Genomic DNA, 23,580 nt, shown 5'->3' with positions numbered 1-23,580 from the left:
GGGGACAAATGGAGTCTGCTCACTGCCTTTCTACATCTACAGAAAGGGGAAGGAGAGGGAGTTGGTGGAGTTGTAATTTTCCCGTCTCTCTCCATATCCCCCTTTGGGCCTCTTCACTCGGCTGCCTTCTATTCTCTTCCGTTTCCCCACGTATTTTTCTTGTTCTCGTCGGTTCATTACTCCTGGCTTTTTCCTGGTGGAAACAGATCCCCAGCATTCCAGCAGACAATTAACCCACATGCAGGCAGCGCCGTAACGACGGGACTCTCCACCAAGCCACACTTACTGCCTAGGGCTACATCACAGTACACACCCTCCCTCCCTCCTCCACCCAGCATCCTACTACCACTCCCACTACTATGCCCCCTTCCCTCCCTCATTTCAGTGGGTTTGACAACACCCACCTTCCTGAGGTTGATGAGAAAGAGAGTGAAAAAGAGGAAGACCACAGAAGAAAGAGGGTAGACAGGACAAAAGGAGAAAGGGGAACCAGGAGGATGAAAAGAGAGAAGGCCAGGAAGAAAACACCCTTCCCATTCCATAGTTCCTTAAACAGCAAAAGCACAGTTTTATTATTTAGAAACTACAATACATAAAGAATCACTTCCCCAGATCAGAACAACTGAATGATGACTCTCTCTGCACTCCCTTCATAACATACCATTTATATCAGCAGGTTGGGGCAGAATGGGCTGGTGTAGTGATGGAGTGGCTGCCTGCACAGTGTTTGGTGTTTCTCGCCCCAAACTGGAGCTCAGAGCCAATGTATGCGTTAATCTCCAGGCTGTTTCACATCCGTCCGTGATTAAGAGTCCCATAGGGCGGCGAAAAATTGGCCCAGCGATGTCCGGGTTTGGCCGGGGTAGGACGTCATTGTAAATAAGATTTTGTTCTTTAATTGACTTGCCTAGTTAAATAAATAAAAAAAATAGGGCATCCTGCCACGTCAGCTTTTCAACAGCTTGCAATCAACACCACATACAGAGCCTCCTTCTCCCAGCTCTCCCTCCATCAACCACTCAGTAGTGTGTTGGAACCCCCCCCCCCATCAACCACTCAGTAGTGAACCCCATCAAACTTAGTGTTGGAAACCCCCCCCCTCTTGTTGAAACCCCCCACACACACACATACACAGGATGCAGATGCACTTGAGTGGGCTTCCCTTGGTAACTATGAAAATCAGCGAAGGAAAGAGAAGAGAGGAGAGACAAATACACCAGGGCTGTCCCCATTTAGTCAACTGGTCGATAGGCTGTTTGGGCGACCAAGATTTCTATTGTCGAGCAGTAGCAAAAAAAAACGATATCATGGTGTACAAGACACCTGTCTGATTCGGCCTGAGCCGAATCCATTGTGGAGGCCGTGGGGATGGCACAGTCAATTCATTCAAATTGTATATGGTTATATTACATAACAATGGTGCAACACTAATAAAACTAATATTATTTTATAACAAATGCGCTTTCTCCCACGTTGGATAGTGGTTGCTGTCAGCAGTTGTGAAACATCAGTGTGCTGTTGAATTGACGCCTTCTCTTAGACCATGTGCTATGTGCATAATAGCAAAGTTAACCAGCATACTGGTGTTTAGAACAATTTAATTTACTTTAATTTAACTAGGCAAGTGAGTTAAGAACAAGTTCTTATTTTCAATGAAGGCCTAGGAACAGTGGGTAAACTGCCTTTTTCAGGGGCAGAACGACAGATTTGTACCTTGTCAGCTCGGGGATTTGATCTTGCAACCTTTCGGTTACAAGTCCAATGCTCTAACCACTAGGCTACCAATGCGACGGAGGTAGCAGCAAAATTAGGAAATGAAAAAACAGCCCTTGCGTTATTGTCTAAGAAAACTGAGAAGAGGGGAACCCAACTTAACTTCTCTAGGGTAGGGGGCAGTATTTTCACGTCCGGATGAAAGGCGTGCCCAAATTAAACTGTCTGCTACTCAGGCTCAGAAGGTAGGATATGCATATTATTAGTAGATTTGGACAGAAAACACTCTGAAGTTTCTAAAACTGTTTGAATGATGTCTGTGAGGAGAACAGAACTCAAATGGCAGGCAAAAACCTGATAAAAATCCAACCAGGAAGTGTGGAAATCTGAGGTTTATAGTTTTTCAAGTGATTCCCTATCCAGTATACAGTGACTTAGGGTTCATTTTGCACTTCCTAAGGCTTCCACTAGATGTCAACAGTCTTTAGAACATTGTTTCATGCTTCTACTGTGAATATGGAGCGAACAAGAGGGCCTGGAAGTTGATGAGTGAGAAAATGACATGAGCTCAGAGGCAGGCACTCACGTGAGAGTTCGCTGTGTTCCTTTTCTTTTCTGAAGACATTGAAATTGTCCGGTTGGAATATTACTAAAGATTTATGTTAAAAACATCCTAAAGATTGATTCTATATATCGTTTGACATGTTTCTACGAACTGTAATATAACTTTTTTGACTTTTCGTCGTGACATTTGCGCGCGCTTCCTGCATTTGGAGTAGTGGACTGAACGCGCGAACAAAAGAAGGTATTTGGACATAAATGATGGACTTTATCGAACAAAACAAACATTTATTGGGGACCTGGGATTCCTGGGAGTGCATTCTGATGAAGATCATCAAAGGTAAGTGAATATTTATAATATTATTTCTGAGTTTTGTTGACGCCACAAAATGGCGGGTTTGGTTTCGTGTCTGAACGCTGTACTCAGATTATTGCAAAATTTGCTTTCGCCATAAAGATTTTTTTAAATCTGACACAGCAGTTGCATTAACCTGTTAGGGCTAGGGGGCAGTATTTACACGGCCGGATAAAAAACGTACCCGATTTAATCTGGTTATTACTACTGCCCAGAAACTAAAATATGCATATAATTATTGGCTTTGGATAGAAAACACCCTAAAGTTTCTAAAACTGTTTGAATGGTGTCTGTGAGTATAACAGAACTCATATGGCAGGCAAAAACCTGAGAAGATTCTGTACAGGAAGTGTCTGACCATTCCTTGGGCTTCTTGGCTCTGTTTATTGAAAACTTAGGATCTTTGCTGTAACGTGACACTTCCTACGGCTCCCATAGGTTCTCAGAACCCGGGAAAAAGCTGAATGATGTAATTCCAGCCGCTGGCTGAAAAACGTTAGCGCCTTTGGTAAGTGGTCTATCAGAGGACCATCAGACTGAGGCGCGTGCACGGGGCGACACCATGTTTTTATTTTCTCTCTCTTTGTACTAAAACACGATTTCCCGGTCGGAATATTATCGCTTTTTTTCCGAGAAAAATGGCATAAAAATTGATTTTAAACAGCGGTTGACATGCTTCGAAGTACGGTAATGGAATATTTAGATTTTTTTTGTCACGAAACGCGTCGGGCGCGTCACCCTTCTTTACCCTTTTGGATAGTGTCTTGAACGCACAAACAAAACGCCGCTATTTGGATATAACTATGGATTATTTTGAACCAAACCAACATTTGTTATTTAAGTAGAAGTCCTGGGAGTGCATTCTGACGAAGAACAGCAAAGGTAATAACATTTTTCTTATAGTAAATCTGACTTTGAGGGCTAAACTTGCTGGGTGTCTAAATAGCTAGCCCTGTGATGCCGGGCTATCTACTTAGAATATTGCAAAATGTGCTTTCACCGAAAAGCTATTTTAAAATCGGACATAGCGAGTGCATAGAGGAGTTCTGTATCTATAATTCTTAAAATAATTGTTATGTTTTTTGTGAACGTTTATCGTGAGTAATTTAGTAAATTCACCGGAAGTATGCTAGTTCTGAACGTCACATGCTAATGTAAAAAGCTGGTTTTTGATATAAATATGAACTTGATTGAACAAAACATGCATGTATTGTATAACATAATGTCCTAAGATTGTCATCTGATTAAGATCAAAGGTTAGTGCTGCATTTAGCTGTGATTTGGGTTTATGTGACATTCTATGCTAGCTTGAAAAATGGGTGTCTGATTATTTCTGGCTGGGTACTCTGCTGACATAATCTAATGTTTTGCTTTCGTTGTAAAGCCTTTTTGAAATCGGACAGTGTGGTTAGATTAACGAGAGTCTTGTCTTTAAAATGGTGTAAAATAGTCATATGTTTGAGAAATTGAAGTAATAGCATTTCTAAGGTATTTCAATAACGCGCCACAGGATTCCACTGGCTGTTACGTAGGTGGGACGAAATCGTCCCACTGGCCCTAGAGAAGTTAAAGGGAGAGGACCCAGATACTGTTCCCTATGGCTTCCACTAGTTGTGAACAGTCTTTAGACATTGTTTCAGGCTTTTATTCTGAAAAATTAGGGAGAATGACAACATTGAGTGAGTGAACCCTGGGATGTCCTCAGAGCTGGTTACTGTGCGTGACCGAGAGCGCGCCTTTCTTGTTTTTCTTTAATATTGACGACGCTATAGTCCGGTTGAAATATTATCGATTAGTTAGGCTAAAAACAACCTGAGGATTGATTATAAACATCGTTTGACATGTTTCTACGAACTTTACGGATACTATTTGGATCTTGTGTCTGCCTCTTGTGACTGCATTTGAGCCATTGGATTACTGAACAAAACGCGGCAACAAAATTGAGGTTTTTGGATATAAAGAGGGACTTTATCGAACAAAACTAACATTTATTGTGTAACATGGAGTCTTGTGATTGCAACCATACGAAGAACAAAGGTAAGTGATTCATTTTATTGCTATTTCTGACTTTCGTGACTAATCTACTTGGCTGGTAACTGTACGTAATGTTTTGTGTGCTGAGCGCTGTCCTCAGATAATCGTATGGTTTGCTTTCGCCGTAAAGCCTTTTTTGAAATCTGACACGGCGGCTGGATTAACAAGAAGTTAAGCTTTATTTTGATGTATAACACATATTTTCAAGAATGTTAAATATTTGAATTGAATTTCATTTGAATTTCGCACTCTGCAATTTCACTGGATGTTGGCCAGGTGGGACGCTACCGTCCCACACCCCCTAGAGAGTATTTTATATTTGAGATTCTTCAAAGTAGCCACCCTTTGCCTTGATGACAGCTTTGCACACACTTGGCATTCTCTCAACCAGCTTCACCTGGAATGTTTTACTAACAGTCTTGAAGGAGTTCCCACATATGCTAAGCACTTATTGGCTGCTTTTCCTTCACTCTGCGGTCCAACTCATCCCAAACCATCTCAATTTGGTTGAGGTCGGGTGATTGTGGAGAACAGGTCATCTAATGCAGCACTCCACCACTCTCCTTCTTGGTCAAATACCCTTACACAGCTTGGATGTGTGCTTTGGGTCATTGTCCTGTTGAAAAACAAATGATTGTCCCACTAAGCGCAAACCAGATGGGATGGCGTATTGCTGCAGAATGCTCTAGTAACCATGCTGCTTAAGTGTGCCTTGTATTCTAAATAAATCACCAGCAAAGCACCCCCACACCTCCTCCTCCATGCTTCACGGTGGGAACCACATATGCGGAGATCATCCATTCACCTATTCTGTTTCTTACAAAGACATAGCGGTAGGAACCAAAAATCTCAAATTTGGACTCATCAGACCAAAGGACAGATTTCCAATGGTCTAATGTCCATTGCTCGTGTTTCTTGGCCCAAGCAAGTCTTTTCTTATTGGTGTCCTTTAGTAGTGGTTTCTTTGTAGCAATTCGACCATGAAGGCCTGATTCCTGTAGTCTCTTCTGAACAGTTGATGTTGAGATGTGTCTGTTACCTGAACTCTGTGAAGCATTTATTTGGGCTGCAAATTCTGAGGCTAGTAACTAATGAAGTTATCCTCTGTAGCAGAGATAACTCTGGGTCTTCCTTTCCTGTGGCGATCCTCATGAGAGCCAGTTACATCATAGAGCTTGATGGTTTTTGCGACTGCACTTGAAGAAACTTTCAAAGTTCTTGAAATTTTCCGGATTGACTGAAATTCATGTCTTAAAGTAATGATGGATTGTCATTTCTCTTTGCTTATTTGAGCTGTTCTTGCCATAAAATGGACTTGGTCTTTTACCAAATAGCCCCATCTTCTGTATACCAACCCTACCTTGTCACAACACAACTGATTGGTTCAAACGGATTAAGGAAAGATATTCCACAAATTAACTTTTAACAAGGCACATCTGTTAATTGAAATGCACTCCAGGTGACTACCTCATGAAGATGGTTGAGCGAATGCCAAGAGTATGCACTCACACGTGTGTCAAGTAAACCATTTTCTTTCCATCTTTGCTTTGCTGAAATAAAGGCTTTATACTTTTTTCTTTCTGTTAGAACAGCCTCACTGGTATTATTTATAATTTATTTAGTGTTTACACTGTTCCAAATTGTCCCAAAAACTATATTTATAATTATTGTTATTATGATCATCATTATAATAAGTAATGTCATTATCATTTGTAGGCTTAGTATAGCAGCTTTGTATAACCACCATTGAGCTGTAGGCCTAAGAGCATATCCATCTTAATACCTTAACTTACTTAGGCCTATATTTCAATACAGTATATAGGACAGTGCACCTCTCCTTTTTGAACTGTTTAATTCCGAGACCTATTGGTACCTCTCATGGCATGAAAAATAATTGTCAGTCTTTGCAATGTACAAATTCTAACAAACGTTGCCTCTTCATTAGCTAACCTAACACACCTCCCTCGGTCACCACCCTCTCACGCTCACATTTTTGCTCCGGCACCTCCCGATTTACAAATTAAGTACTGTATATAAGCTACTGTATCAATCAATCCTTCATTCATTCATTCATGTCATCACACAGCATTTAAAATAAAAGTGAGCCTTGAATAATTAGCTTAAAAAAATAAACCGTTCCAATTTGGAAACTGTATTCACTAATGAATGTGACTGGTTTTTAGTCTTTGCTGTAATAAAGGCTTAGCAAAATAAACGTCACATCAGACCTCCCTGGTACGCTTATAATGTATTCTGTGTTGTTTACATTGCTCCAAAATGGTCAGAAAAATATTGTAATCTATACAGCACCTGTTTGGCACACATATTCACACTGCGCTTGTTCCTTATTCCCCCCCATAACTAGTCAAATTTATTCCACACATCTGACTTCCCCTTTACCTCATGAGCAACCAGTTAACATTCCCCTGTTGAGTTTGTCACGCCCTCTGCATCCATTTTGCTGTTCCAGTGTTGAGTTTGTTATAACCAATTTATTGGATGTGATTATGCTATAGGTCAGGCCCTACTGGTCACGTGCATGCGATGCATACGTGTCACGTAAAGAGCAAGGGTTGAAGGAATGTTTTTCCTAAACAAATGAGGGATTTCGGTGACTGAACTTTTCAGTCAGAAATGGCTGTAATTATGTTGCAGCTTCAGCAACACGGACAGCACGATAACCATTGACGTTCTGTGGTGGTCGCTGCAGCAGGGAGGAGAGAGAGAATACAGGTGCTAGTCACACAGCGACTGTCTTTTTAAATGTATTTATTTATTTATTTACTTACACGGCCCGGCACAATCAAATCAATTGCTGGTCGGACTCCCTCTAGTCATTTGTGTGTCTTAATTATTTAATCAAACCGTGTGCTTAAAGCATCAGACAAGCTCAGTGAATATAGTTGATTTGATTAAAACACTGAATGTTTCTATATATGGAAAAATAAGCGTTTTAACATTTCTACCAATTGATTGGTCGAAATAACAGAATACTCTTGGACAACCAATAACAGAGACCTAGTTAAATTTCAAGTTTTAATGTCACTTGCACAAGTACAGTGAAATGCCTTTCATGAAAACTCAAAACCCAACAATGCAATAACCAATAGATAATAGATGAGAAAAAAAAACAAGAAATAAGCAGAAATATGAAGAACACAATAAGTAAGCATTACTATATACAGGGTCAGTTTCAATACCATATTTACAATGTGCAGGGATGTTGGAGTTAGATATGTATAGGGGTAAGGTGACTAGGCATCAGGATATAAGATAAACAGAACAGCAGCAGCTTGTATGTCAGTGGGTGAGGAGTGTGTAGAGTCAGAATAAATGTATGTGCATATTGTGTGTGTGTGTGTGTGTGTGTGTGTGTGCGCAGAGAGACAGTTAAAAAATAAAGGTCAATGAGGATACAAGTTTAACTCAGATAGTCCATGTAGCTATTTATCAGTCTTATTGCTTGGGAATAGAAGCTGTTCAAGAGCCTGATGGTGCCAGACTAGATGCACCGGTACCGCTTGCAGTGCGGAAGCAGAGAGAATAGTCTATGGCTTGGGTGGTTAGAGTCTTAACTATCTTCCAGGCCTTCCTACCACACTGCCTGATATAGATGTCATGGATGGCAGGGAGCTCGGACCCAGTGATGTACTGGCTGTCCGCACCACCCTCTGTAGCGCAATGCGATTGAGGGTGGTGTTATTCCCATACCAGGCAGCAATGCAGCCAGTCAAAATAATCTCAACGGTACAGCTGTAGAACGTTTGAGGGCCGATACAAAACTTTTTCAACTTCCTGAGGGGGGGGGGAAAGAGGCTCTGTCGCACCTTCTTCACGACTGTGCGCGTGTTCGGACCATTTTAAGTTCTTAGTGATTTGGACACCGAGGAACTTGAAGCTCTTAACCTGCTCCACTGAAGCCCCGTCGATGTGGTTAGGGGCGTGCTCGCCCCTCCCCACCCGTAGTCAACGATCAGCTCCTTGGTTTTACTGACGTTAAGGGAGACGCTGTTGTTCTGGCACCACACTGCCAGGTCACTGACCTCCTCCCTGTAGGTTGACTCATCGTCACCGGTCGTCAGTGATGATGGCGTTGGAGTTGTGCATGGCCACACAGTCGTGGGTGAACAGGGAGTACAGGAGGGGACTAAGCACACACCCCTGTGGGGCCCTTTTGTGTTGAGGGTCAGTCTGGCTGAGGTGATGTCGCCTACCCTCACTACCTGGGTCCGGCCCATCAGGAAGTTCAGAATCCAGTTGCAGAGGGAGGGGTTCAGTCCCAGGTCCCTAGCTTGGAGGGAACTATGGTGTTGAACGCTGAGCTGTAGTCAATGAACACCATTCTCACATAGTTATTCCTCTTATCTAGGTGGGTGAGGGCAGTGTGGAGAGAAATTTAAGTTGCGTCATCTAGGGATCTGTTGGGGTGGTATGCTAATTGGAGTAGGTCTAGGGTGGCTGGGATGGTGGCGTTAATGTGTGCCATAACAAGCCTCTCAAAGCACTTCATGATTACAGAAGTGAATGCTACAGGGTGGTAGTCATTGTGGCATGAAGCCTCAGAGTTCTTGGGGACAGGAATGATGGTGGTCATCTTAAAACATGGGGGGGGTTACAGACTGGGAGAGGTTGAAAATTACCGTGACTATGCCTGCCAGCTGTTTTGCGCATGCTCCGAGTTATTAAGTGATGTGGACAGATTGGCCTCCCTCCTCTCATTTAGCCCAGTGACCGCAGCCTCCTCCCTGGCCTGCCTGCGTCTCTGCCAGCATGTCTACTGACAGCTGAGAGAGCGTCTGGCCCACGGTGACGCCCTGTACACGGCCTTGACCCCCGAGAGAGAGGAGGAGGTAGAGAGAGAAATAAAGGGAGATATGGAGGGAGGAAGAGAAAGGCTGTTTGAAGGCAGCCACCACGTCCTAGACATGGGCATCTGCACTGCAACAGCCCTGAGAGGGGTGAATCATACTTCATATCCGCACTCTCTCTCACTCTTCCTTCCTTTCGCTTCCTTCTCTCTTGGTTGCTCCGAATTCCTCAGCAAAGCAATTAAATACTACTTCCTCACATACAATGACCGGGAGGGCTGGGGATGTGTATCCTGTGGTGCCTACTTATGAAGCAGGCCATAGCCCCTGCAGAGGTGGTGAAAGTGATATAAATGCGCTGTGAGGACGAGGTTACTCCTCCAGACCGCCGGCTCTGGCCCCGGCTGTCCGTTAGGCCCCATCCATCAGTGACCACTCGCCTAGCACGCTGGCTGTTAGTATTCCTCCTAGCTGCACACACAGCGATCTGGCTAATTACCCCCTGCCTGGCAGTCACTAACACGCTCTCTAAGACACACTAACACCTAATACACACAGCCAAATGGCCACACCTGTTTACTGTTTCAAAACACACAGACACACACACACTATACAGTGGGAGTCCCAGCTCTCCTCTCTGAGGACTAAGTGTGTGCACGTCAGTCCAACACCAGTTGGCTCAGTGTTGCTTCACCCAAATCTCCAACACACCATATCAACTACTCAAATTCCCCACCTATACAATGGGGCTCCAGCTATGACATCACATCTGCAGCAGCAGGCCAAATGAAGCCCCTGGGGCAATGTCAGGTTGTGCAGTTAGTGGCAGGCAGCAGCACGGCTCCAATCCTGAGAGACTGACGGACGGACTGTCGCTTACAGCTAGTTTGGCTTTCTCCCTCCTGTTTACCTTTCTCTCTTTCCCCCTCTTTCCCGTTCCCTCGGTTTCTCTTGCCGGCACTTTGGACAGCATACAGAAAATCCATTACACGGAACACACCTCCCATTTAACTCGGCCAATTAATCACGGAATGCGGGGAGATTAATTCAGCAAACATCTGCTCAGGAAGGGCAGGGGTAGAAATGTTTTGACGCAGGGAGCACTTCGTACATTCGTACAGGAGAAGAAGAGAAAACACCGGAGGGGAAGTAGTTTCATTCGGATTCTGACCCAAGCCCCCTTTAAAAAAAAAATCTAAAAAGAAATCGCACTTCATCAGCCAGAGTATCTGAGAGACGGGTGAGTTAGAGCTGAGAGACTGGGGGAAGCAGAGGCATCCTTTAAATAACTTAGAATGAGCCGAGACACAGCCAGGCCTCAGTGGAGTAGGGGTCTGCAGGGAAACAGACAGTGTGAGCTGCGTAAGAGATGGTGAGACATGACATTTGCCATTAGCTATATTAGTATGATATCATAACACATTACATAACTGCAGACATAACACAGTGCTAATTAGCCACTTAGGCTAATTCTCAAATACCAGACTCAATAAAACTTGACACATCCTTCCTCTACCCCGCCTTTTATCTTATCTACAAACCATACACCCCCAAAAGACAAAACACTTAAAGTCCTAAACACATTCACGCTCACTCACAAACACACTCAGTTTCATTCACTCCACCCTTCACCTTCCTCCTCCCCCTGTCACAGATGTATCATCAGCTATCCCATCTGTCCAGCAGCTGCAGCCTCCCTTCCTCCCCCACACTTCATCACCCTGTGGACTGATTCTGAGAAGAGCACTATAATTTAGCAAAAGGAAGCCTGGGCCGGGCTTAGTGCTCCCCAGGTGTTCGTGATCAATGGGGATCATTGGGGGTGATGGGTGCTCAGGGCAGGCCTGGGCCCTGAGGTACTGTGATCAGGGTGCTGTCCAGGGAATGGCCAATCCCGTCAGCCAATTAGCAGTCTGGGACAGATGGACATGACCCGCCTCGCGGCTCAAGGACGACACCAGCTTAGCCACCAGGCTTATTAGCACCCAACCATATGGAAACAATAGGGAGAACAGAAGAGGGTAGGGAGAGACAGAAGAGGGAGAGAGACAGACAGGAAGGTAGGGAGACAGTAAGACAGGAGAGAAAAAGAGGGAGTTGTGTGGGTTCATGCGTGTGCACTAAACCACTGTGTATATGCCAGACAGTGTAGATGTCAGAAAGACATTGTGTGCACACAGATTGTATGTGTGCATATATGCAGGTGTGACAATGAGCGAGTGTGTGGCTGTACTGTACATCTCTTTAAGTCTTGCAGTCTTTCTAATTGGCAATACGGCGAGTATGGAATGAAAGTGATTGTGTATGAGCATGTTTGTGAGTGAGTGTGTACACACATCTCCCTCTCGTATTGAGCCTGTCATTAGTATGCAGAGGGTAGTGGCAGGTGTGAAGCCCCCCTTATAGTGCCAAGGGCTAGAGTAAACAGGGAAGGCAGCACCCAGAGAGAGAGAGAGATGGAGCGAGAGAGGGAGAAGGAGCAGGAAAAGAGAGATGGAGAGCTGGAGGTCACCCTTCAGTCTGTGACTGAGCATGGGGATCAAAATACATTCAAATGTATAACAGCTTGTGTTACAGAAATCCATTTTCAGCTCCTCAATTACCTTCTCCATCCAGCCTCCGCATCCTCACCCCACCCTGCACTCTGTCACACAAACCATGCTTACAGGGCTCTGCAGATGATAACCTCTAGGATGTGATGGACCAGACTGAGAACACACAGACACAGGGTATCAGAAGTATTCACCCTCATGTTTTCACTAATTGTTGCGTTACAAAGTGGGATGAAATAGATGTGAATTGTTATTTTTTGGTCATTGACCTACACAAAATACTCCATGTCAAAGTGAAAAGAAAATGACATCTTTTTACAAATTAAATAACAAAAATATAGCTGCGTAAGTATTCACCCCTTTGTTTAGGCAAGCCTAAATTAGTTCAGGAGTAACATTTGGCTTAACAAATCACATAACAGGCTACATGGACTTAATAGGGGCTGACATTTCTTACCCTTTTCTCTTTCCTCCATGCAAACAACATCTAAGGTCTCTCAGTCAAGTATTGCATTTCAAGCAGATTCAACTACAAAGACCGGGGAGCTTTTGGAAAAACCCTCTTAAAAAGGGCAGAGATTGTGTTATTGTAACCCATCTACCAGACATTGAAAATATCTTCCAGCATGGTCAAGTTAATAATTATCCTGTGGGTGATGTATTAAACCACCCAGACACAACAAAAATAGTCGTCCTTCTGAACTGAGCTGCAAGACATGAAGGAAACTGCTTAGCGATGTCACCAGGAGGCCATTGGTGATATTAAAACAAGTTCAATGGCTGTGATGGGAGAACACTGAGGATGGATCAACAACAGCGTAGTGACTCCACAATAATGACCTAAATTACAGAGTAAAGAAGAAGAATAAAAAAATACATCAGGATATTCCTAAACATGCATCCTGTATGCAACAAGGCACTAAAGTAATAGTGAAGGAAAAAAATTCATGGCAAAGGTATACACTTTTTGGCCTAAATGCAAAGCCTTAAAGTTTGGGGCTAATCCAACATCACGTCACTGAGTAACTGCTTCCTTATTTTCAAGCATGGTGGTGGCTGAATCATGGTGTGGGCATGCTTGACATCGGCAAAGACTGGGGAGTTTTTCAGGATATAAAGAAATAGGATAGAGCTAAGCACAGGCTAAATCCTAGAGGAAACCCTGGTTCAGACTGCTTTACACCAGGCACTGGGAGATGAATTCAGCTTTAAGCAAGACAATAACCTACAACACAGGGCCAAATCTACACTGGAGTTCCTTACCAAGAAGACCGTGAACATTATTAAGTGGCCAAGCTCCTGTTTTTACAAATGTAATAGCAATACTTTAAAATGGCTATCTAGCCATGATCCCCAACACCTTGACAGAGCTTGAAGATCATTGCCAAAGGTGTATTGACTCAGGGGGTGAATACTTATTTAAGGTATATTAGATTTGTACTATACATCTTTTTTTTTTTGTATTTTGTGTAGATCGTTGCAAAAAAAAAAGAAAAAGTCATCCATTTTAAATCATACTTTGTAACAATAAAAATGTGTAGGAATCCAAGGGAGGTGAATACTTATGATATGCACTCGCTAGCACACAATCTTGCGCGCATACACATAAACACACAGGTTGGCCTGCTGCTCACTGCACAGTTCACCAGAATAAATATAATTAATCAGTTTTCCTGTTGTTCTCTCCCCCCCTTTCCTTTACCCCTCCGATTTCATTTATTTTTCATTGGAGAATCGCTCACAGATGCATCACTGCGGGCGCTCGGGGGTGGAGGTGCTGGGTGAACATGCCTTGCCCAAACTAACAGTGAATTATAGAAGCACATTAGTACACCACCCCCGCCACCGGCAGGCAGAGAGAGAGAGAGAGAGAAAGGGGGAGAGCGAGAGAGAGCGAGCGGTGGGGAGTGAGCGCCAGAACTGTCAGCCGTAGGTGGGTGGTTGAGTGGGTGGTAAAGAGGCAGAGCTCCTGGGTTTCCAGGGCCAGAGAAAGGGGCCTCTAGGCTGGGTACTGTGATCTGAACAGGTGGGAGGAGGAGACCCAGGGCAGGAGCATCAAAATGAACCCTTACCTGGAGGATTTAAATGAATCATTCATCGCTAGGAAGAAAGGAAGGAAGGAAGGAAGGAAGGAAGGAAGGAAGGAAGGAAGGAAGGAAGGAAGGAAGGAAGGAAGGAAGGAAGGAAGGAAGGAAGGAAGGAAGGAAGGAAGGAAGGAAGGAAGGAAGGAAGGAAGGAAGGAAGGAAGGAAGGAAGGAAGGAATACAAGGAGAATAGAGAAAAAGACAGCTGGAGAGAAACCAAAGGTAACACAGACATGAAATGTGTGACCTTTGATTGTTACACAACAACATTGTACAATACAGCTGTTTTAATCTCAATATCAAATCATTTCTCGGTAAAGATTAAGTACCTTACTAGCTAGGTTTCCATCCAATTGGCGACAGAGTTTTACGCAAAAAAATTATCTGCGTAAATTAAATATGCAAATTTTCCACCAAAGATTTTCTATCAAATTGACTTGTTGCAGATAAGTCTGTGCGTGATCACGTAGTGCACATAAAAAAAAGTTAAATGTTAAGTTAAATGGGGTTTCATCGCATTTTCATCTCTACTGATGGTTTTGTCCAAAGAATGTTTGCATTATATAGAGAATGTGCCCAGTCTGGTATTGGCATGCTCACTCTAGCCAACAGCTCACAGATACAGTGCAGGTATAGCCTACATTATGAAATTATTATGGACAAAATAGCGAGATTATTTTTAAAATGTCAAACGGCAGCCCATCATCAATCATCATGTCACCAGCATAAGACCCTCGATATTTATTGGAAAGTAGCATCAAGCTCATCACTGTGCACGTTCACCACCCAGTGAAGATCATCATAACGTATTTCATCTGTAGCCTAATAAACTGCATGTTTTCCCCGAGTCGTAGTGGGAGGACCACACAACATGTCATCGTGTTTATTTCGATATGATGGTTATTATAAATCAATAATAGTTTCCACCACCATTTGTCACATAATAAAATTTGACACAAAAAGATCTCACCTTGTCTAGCGTACTTTGTTTTGATGACATTTGGAAAGTTGACAGACCAGAACCTTTGATATGCCGTTTCAGAAAAGTGTTCTTCCTGTAAGCATTACATGGCAACGTAGGAACTTTGATAGCGCACAGGGCTGCGAGCCAGAACGTTGTGGGTTCACAGACCGTGGACAAGAGTAGGGGTGGAAAGACCTTTATAGTAAAAGCATTGCATGAACCTATCATGATATTTGCTGGTCCAAGAAAAAAAGCCTTTTATTAAAAAGGTATCCAATTCAATGTCAGTTTACATATTAGCAGAATCTTTTTTAATAAAACAAATTACTGAAATTACAGGCTAAGAATGGACAGAGTTATGCCTGTGTTCATTTTAACATATTTCTCCAATGCCGTACCAGTGTGTCTTGTTTGCAATGAAACTGTCCCTGTTTGCAAATCATTTAATCTGAGACATCATTAGGAATCGGAGCATGGTACTTTCAAGAGTTAGGCCTACCTTTCCACCTCAGACCGCAAGCCTACCGACACAGAAAAATGTAAGCTTTACTGCTGGCTACTCTTCTTCCATATCTTAACCCAACGAGAGAAGGTCACAGTGTTTCCCTAAAAGATGTATGGGTTTAAACATTCTATTGTACAGAAAGTGAATAGCTTAATCAATTGATAGTGACAGAGTTTGATGACTTCCCAAGCAAAGTAAAATGTTTTGTCTCCTCTGCTATATGTTGTATCTCAGCCTCTGAAATTCAAAGAAGCGAAACAATGATATCCCCATACGCAATCAATCACGTCTTTCCTGGGTATTTCACAGCTTGTTTAAGTATAAAGCATCATGGACCAAAGCGCTGTCATACTGTAGATCACTTTATAAAAATTGAACAGGTTTTATTTTCAATAAAATCTTCAGTTAATAATGGGTAGGCTTGTGGCTCCTGAGTGGCACAGAGGTCTAAGGCACTGCATCTCAGTACTAGAGGCGTCACTACAGACCCTGGTTCGATCCCGGGCTGTATCACAACCGGCCATGATCGGGAGTCCCATAGGGCGGCACACAATTGGCCCAGCGTGGTCCGGGTTATGGGAGGGTTTGGCCGGGGTAGGCAGTCATTGTAAAATAAGAATGTGTTCTTAACTTACTTGCCTCGTTAATGGTTAAATAAAATAAATTCAAACGGCTTGTGCTTTTCTTTAATAAAAAAAGGTAGGCCTATGGCATAACCTCGCATACATTTCCGATCGATTGTGCTGTGACTGCTGCTTCGGGTTTCAGCTCCACAATGGAAGTTACTCAAATCTGGCTTATTGTGTGGTCAATAGCTCTGACAAACACATCATGGGTAAGAAACATCATTTTTATTCAAATCAACTCTAGCAGTAGCAAGCTTTCAAAGTTGACCTCTGGTCCTCCTCATCTTCAAGCTCTCCTTCTCAAACTGAACAGAACATAGGGAGTCCGCGCGCAAGGTATATCATTTTTTGGACTAGGTCTAATCGGAAGAAGCCCTCCTAAACTGCCACTGTAGGCCTACACAGCACAGCATAGCTTTGGTTAGGCAGCACAACAACAACAACAAAGGTTTTAAGCAGCAAGAACTGAGCAGGCATGAGCTCAGGGTTGGATTATCCTTTGCAGTGTGTAATGCAGCCTAATTTTAATTTACACCATCCCAGCAGCTATCTTAGAAATACAACTTAGCTCGGTGCTTCTCCGAGCATTCTCCGAGTACAGCCTATGGATCATTTGATTGAGACCACACTAAAAAGCCTACAGGCGCACTTGATATTGCGCGCCCAGCAGAGAATCAGAGAACATAGTGCACACATCGATATATGGCCTAATAAGTAGCCAATTATAAAAACACTGAAAATATTACAATTTCAATTACATGACCCTGCCCATCCACAGGGCTGTAGTGGAGCGGGTCGAGAGCTTCAACTTCCTCAGTGTCCACATCACTAAGGAATTATCATGGTCCACACACACCAACAGTTGTAAAGTGGGCAGGCCAGTGCCTCTTCCCCCTCAAGAGGCTGAAAAGATTTGGCATGGGCCCTCAGAATCTCAAAAAGTTCTCCAGCTGCACCATCTTGACTGGCTACATCCCCCCTTAAAATGTGATATTTGATAATGAAAAGGCTTGGTCTCAGTTATAATGATCTATGTGACATGGCTACACACAAGAAAATAACATGACATTTTAAATTCTTAATTTAATAAAAACACTTTTGAATGTAGTTTTTCTGAGGTGTGCCCATAAGAAGCCATACTGTAAAGCCTACACACGTTTCATTCATGCCGTTTGTTATTGTGGGAATTCTGTAATTAAAATTACGTAATTAAGTCAGCTAAATGAGAAGGAGTAGGCTACAGTGAGAAACTGACAGCTAGTGTATTTAAAATGAATGGACTTCTTGTAGACAACGACGGGGAGTGCAGCAAAATAGTTTGTGCTATCTTAGCTAGCTTCTTTACATCGATTTGATGCAGTGAAAGACAGGCACAGCCAGATAGGATGATAGACAAACTTGTGAATGCCATAGATAACCTAACTAGCGCAAGTCAGTGGCTAGTTTTTCCTCGCTCTCCCTTGACACCGGCCCCTAACCACTACTACCCTTCTGCTGCACACACAGAGTCGGACAGGGCACCGAGTCAAGCAGGCTGCGCAGCAAGCGTCTCAAGTTTAAACAAAGTTACAACAACAAAAAAATCGTAGAATAATAATTACTATTCGAATAGTGTAATTACTTCAAATGCCCATCCATAATTCAGTCAATGTGAGCTACTGTGAGCTGGGTCCACAAGTGCACCAATCATAGAACCAGCCACATGACAAATGCAAATGTTAAAGTTAATCATCCTAGGACACCTACACATTCGCTAATTCACACATAGACAAAGGAGGGTACACACACACACACACACAACACCCAGTTGGTCTTTGAAGAGCACCTTACCTCAGCGTGTGCAGCAGTCTGACGCAAGACGAGGGCCTGCAGAGAGGAGAGAACGAGAGAGACAGGATTCATTAAAGGATCCAACTCACAGCCACACAAATGCTACTCTCACCAACTACTCTCACCTACATTAATATGAGCTGCCCACCTCAGCGAGTGAGTGAGCTCTCAAATACAAGGCAGTATCTTCTATTTAAATGAAAGAAAGTGTTTAACAGTAGCCTAGTTTGAAAAGGCAAGCCCCAGGGTTGTCAAGGACGACAGAGCCAGAGAAGAAGAGAGATGAGAGACAAAGACAGAAAAGCAGGCTTAACAGCATCAAATGAAGATATGATGCTAGAGAGGAGCCCTGACCTCTGCTTGCCTAGACAACAACCTGAGTCAACATCTCCCTCTCTCGCTCCCTGGTGATTTTCTGTTTGCTATGTAGTGTGCAGTTTGTTCCAAGAGCAGGTTGTCCTGATCTATCCAGACCCACAGAAGCTGTTTTTCAATCATTTTAACTGGCTTCCATGGCAGGACAACCATCAGTGATAATAAAGAATATTGGAAAGGTGTCCATTTCAGAGCTAGTTATGAGACAGCCAGGGTTAGGGGGCTCTGGGGACTCTGTTAGGGGAAGGAAGGAGAGAGCTCACAGTTGGAGGTAGGGTATTGGTGGTGGAGGATGGGGGGGTCCTAAGTGCTATGGAAGGCAGTGGTTATGCTGTAGCCTGCTACTAAACCTCATCTGCTCCAGCAAACACTACTACTTCATAAAAGCATCACGTCAAGCGCACGTCGCCCACGATGGAGCGGAATCTTCCTGGGAGGCTAAATAATGCACTGCTATCTGCTGCTAAAGCTATCAAAGATAAATAACACACCAGTACACAGCTTTACATATGTATTACACATTACTGATGACCATCATTACCGCTGGACCATTATTAGCTATACCCACATCCAACCAAGACACACAAGATGACACGTCACACACACGTCGCCCCCTTCAAAGCGCTAAAACCAACACTGTGATCAGCCACCAGCTTAATAAAGCGGATGAAAGATCATCTCACTGCTGTTCAAATCAAAAATCACATTTTATTGGTCACATACATATGTTTAGCAGATGTTATTGCGGATGTAGCGAAATGCTTGTGCTTCTAGTTCCGACAGTGTAGCAATATCTAAGAAGTAATATCTAACAATTTCACAACAAACACCCAATACACACACACACACACACACACACACACACACACACACACACACACACACACACTTAAGTAAAAGAATGGAATTAAGAATATATAAATATATGGACGAGCAATGTCAGGGAGGCATAGACAGATACAGTAGATAGTACATATACACATATGAGATGAGTAATGCAGGATATGTAAACATTATTTTAGTGACTAGTGATCCATTTATTAAAGTGGCCTGTGTGTAGGCTGCAACCTCTCTGTGCTAGTGATGGCTATTTAACAGTCTGCTGGCCTTGAGATAGCCGTTTCAGTCTCTCGGTCCAAGGGAATCGATAAAGTAAAATATTGGGATATTTTTGACAAAATATTGCATCGTTTTGACAATATCACAATTATTTTTGCACTAGTTGGCTGTATCCTGTTATCTATGGTCATAATAGTTTGTAGGCCAAACCGTTTGGATGCTACAGACGTTTTCATGAGAAGACTGATTTTCGGGATGTCTCGTGGTCTGACAAAACACAGCTGTAGCTCTGCCACCTGTCACCTCAGATGCGGTGGATTGAGACGCATCAAATGCAAAAAACCCATCTCAAGCTTAAACAGACAGATATTTATGTGGAAATGTTATCACGCTAATTACATTTCCACGTGGTCGCAGAAATGTACTCGAGAGGGTTAATCTATTTTTAATTCAGGCTGTACCACAGGGGTGTCAAACTCATTCCATGGAGAGCCTAGTGTCTGCGGGTTTTTGGTATTCCCTTTCAATTAAGGCCTAGACAACGAGGTGAGGGGAGTTCTTTACCAATTAGTGACCTTAATTCATCAGTCAAGTACAAGGGAGGAGTGAAAATCCGTAGACACTCGGCCCTCCATGGAATGACTTTGACAAGTGCTGTAAGAAGAAAATGTGGAAAAAGTCAAAGGCACTGTGTATGATCAGGACTACTGTCTAAGAGAACAATAAAACGGTCTTCTCTTGAGATTAAAGTCTTATTTACAGTTTTACTGCAAGATATGAATTGCCACAATGTTTGGTCTTCAAATGATGGACTTTATTAAAAACAGAAATGAAGTAAAAAGCCCACATTATCTTAAAATAAATTCAAGGTTTTGTTTTTCCAGCCTTTTGTTTTTGGTACAGATCTGGGGAAGGGTACATTTTTTGGTACCCTTCCCTAGATCTGTGCCTCATGGCTTGGTTTTTGCTCTGACATGCACTGTCAACTGTGGGACCTTATATAGACAGGTGGGTGTCTTACCAAATCAAAACATTTCTAAAACCAGTTTTTACTTTTTCATTATGGGGTTGTGTCACTTTTAAGCAATTTTAGAATAGGGCTGTAACGTAACAGAATATGGAAGAAGTTAAGGGGTATGAATACTTTCCGAATGCACAAGTGTGTGTACTTGCGCGTAGGGACTCTACCGTGCCGTAGCCGTCATTATATCCAAAACACTATATAACCACGCTGGCAAGGGATATAGGAGATCGACTTTATTCAGTCAATTTGGCGCCTTTAAGGAACTAGGCACCACTTGCTGTTCAGTTGTCAGTCAACACACAGTTGAAACACGCAGAAAATATAAAAAAATTTGTCGGAAAACAATAATTAGGCTATTGGATTTAGGCTCATCGTTACCACTCAATACTTGGAACGTGCAAATTCACGAGCATCATGCTCGCTCTCCCTCAGTGTAAAGAAGTTCAACTGCAACCAGAGCTCTGTATATAATAACGAGATGCTCATGTCTCCGTCCCAACAATGGGAGTTGTTGTCCCAAAGGCGGGAAGGCAGGCTTAGGTCCACAATAAGCTCATAGAAAATGCATTGGCCTTATTTTGGACAGATGTTGGAGAGTGAAACCTCTGGCTTCGCCTCTTCCTCTCTGTTGCGTTTCCCTGTTATCGCTCACTTTGTGGCTTACAGGCAACTACACTATCAATAGACCACTGGAAGATGCATATGGTTCATTCTAGCGGGAGGGGGCTCGACGGACTAGCGAATTGAAACTTATAAATGAAAAGTAGCCTAGTTAATACAAAGTGGAAAATGTAGCCGTCTGAAAATGTGTGTAAACGGCTGATTAGCCGACGCTAATGGAAAACACTGGCAATGCATATAGAATCGTGAGAAACGCAATACATTTCCTAATAATGTCGTATAGTGAGGTCCCTGGCAATTCCTAGTCCTATTGTTTACCCACTAAAGCCGCTGCAAATCTTATTCATGGCTTAATGATTATATCTGCCAATTAACGGTGCGACAGCAGAATCCCATTCAGCCCGGCTGGGGATGGTGTTGCTAATCCTATTGTCTGTGCCTTTCTCCTCTCCCTCGCTCCATTCTGCAGCCATACGGCACATACAGGGGGAGGTGGATGGGGAGACCGACACGGGCAGCAGGTATTAGAGATTAGTAATGACTCAGGAGCGGGATTCTACCTGAGGCCCTCAGGGTGAATTACAGAAGCCTAATAAATCAGACCACACCATAGGCCAGGGGGATACAGATTTAATGCTCTCCCCTAATGGTCTGACAGCCCTCTACTACTTAGCTTGAATCGAATGGCAAACATGGGAGAGAGAGAAGTTAATGTTAGCTTAATTTGAATAACTAAGGCTAACCGTTATCTACGCCAGTGAGCAGCACTAGCATAGTCATGTACTGGCCACAGCAGAGGAGGGAGGGGGGACATTTGATTTTTTTCCCTCTGCCCTTTGCATTCATTTCAGAATCCAGAAGCGGAGGCGGACAGAAGGTTCATGAGGTGACATCTCTGAGCTGACAGCCAGGCACTCTTCCTCTCATGCTAATGCAGGCACAGAAATCATTACGCTCAGCTCCAATGAAAACAGCCAATGAGAAAAGTTCAGGCACAATGAGGGAAAATCCATTTGCAGTCTGTAAACACACACACACACACACACACACACACACACAGAGAGAGAGCTGTAAATAAATATTGTGCATCGCTATCGTTTTCTCCATGGCAATTTCTAACAGTGTGATGAAGGGCACTATAGATCAGAGTGAAGTTGCAGCCAGAGCTAATGTCAGAAAGAGAGAAGGGATACAACACCAAAGCCAGTTTAACATGATAAAACTGCCCCTCCGGTTAAAGTCTGAGGCCATCTATTCTCTGATCCATCCCTCACCAAGCAGACATTCTGTCCCAGTTTGCCCCTCGCCGCCACCTCCCTACACATTCTCCATCTATCTCATACGTAACTGGCTGCTAAGCCTTCCAGTAGACAGGCTAATGCCCCAGCTTGCTACTCGTGTGAACACACATGGTTTTCACAAGCACCTGTAGCCTCTCCTAACATCTTAGATTCCTAGCTCATTGCCTCAAGCATCTGTTCATACCAGTGATGTATATAAACCATGGATTGCCGATGCTTTGTATTGGCCAATGAGAGGCTTTGAAGCCACTGGTCGGCCATATTGGCACTCCTCAGAAGAAGCAGTCCTCCAAAGGAATTAATGGAATTCTACAGTATCTTAAATGTTTCAATGACAAAATGACATGTATTAAAGTATTTTTTTATTGTAGTGGGGCCACTAACATCAGTACTTTCAGACAACTATATTTTAATGAAAATGTTATATTAAATTTGTATTTTGTTTGTTTATCTCATAATATAAAAGTATGCATTAAGATGTCGAAAGGGACAAAAACAAATGTAGACAAAACCATTTTTTACAATGATGGCGGAGTGCCAAGATGGTGGCGCAGCGGCTTCAAAACAGCGCCTTGTCAATCATCTTGTGTGTGTGTGTGTGTGTGTGTGTGTGTGTATATATACAGTCGTATGAAAAGGTTTGGGCACCCCTGACAATTTCCATGATTTCCATTTATAAATAATTGGGTGTTTGGATCAGCAATTTCATTTTGATCTATCAAATAACTGATGGACACAGTAATATTTCAGTAGTGAAATGAGGTTTATTGGATTAACAGAAAATATGCAATATGCATCAAAACAAAATTACACAGGTGCATAAATTTGGGCACCCCAATAGAAAAATCACATTAATATTTAGTAGAGACTCCTTTTGCTAAAATAACAGCCTCTAGACGCTTCCTATAGCCTCTAATGAGTGTCTGGATTCTGGATGAAGGTATTTTGGACCATTCCTCCTTCCAAAACATCTCCAGTTCAGTTAGGTTTGATGGTTGCTGAGCATGGACAGCCCGCTTCAAATCATCCCACAGATTCTCAATGATATTCAGGTCTGGGGACTGGGATGGCCATTCCAGAACATTGTACTTGTTCCTCTGCATAAATGCCCGGGTAGATTTTGAGCAGTGTTTTGGGTCGTTGTCTTGTTGAAATATACAGTCCCGGC

At 43.0% G+C, this 23,580-nt stretch overlaps 1 protein-coding gene across 15 annotated transcripts in view; it reads right to left on the bottom strand.

The window, feature by feature from the left end:
• Positions 1-23,580, bottom strand: part of ndst2a (N-deacetylase/N-sulfotransferase (heparan glucosaminyl) 2a) — a 163,242-nt gene that overhangs the window by 85,159 nt on the left and 54,503 nt on the right. For 11 of the 15 annotated variants that reach the window (XM_014154557.2, XM_045700787.1, XM_045700784.1 and 8 more), the window contains exon 2: positions 18,033-18,068. The gene's annotated coding sequence lies outside the window, so the exon portion shown is untranslated. Of the gene's footprint in view, positions 1-12,074; positions 12,180-18,032; positions 18,069-23,580 lie in introns of all 15 variants that reach the window. The other 4 variants (XM_045700779.1, XM_045700785.1, XM_045700786.1 and 1 more) reach the window with 1 other exon arrangement.

The sequence above is a fragment of the Salmo salar genome, chromosome ssa18 (genome assembly GCF_905237065.1).
Source record: "Salmo salar chromosome ssa18, Ssal_v3.1, whole genome shotgun sequence".
NCBI lineage: Eukaryota > Metazoa > Chordata > Actinopteri > Salmoniformes > Salmonidae > Salmo > Salmo salar.
Note: the sequence above shows the minus strand (reverse complement) of the source record. Positions and strands in the feature narration are given on the sequence as shown.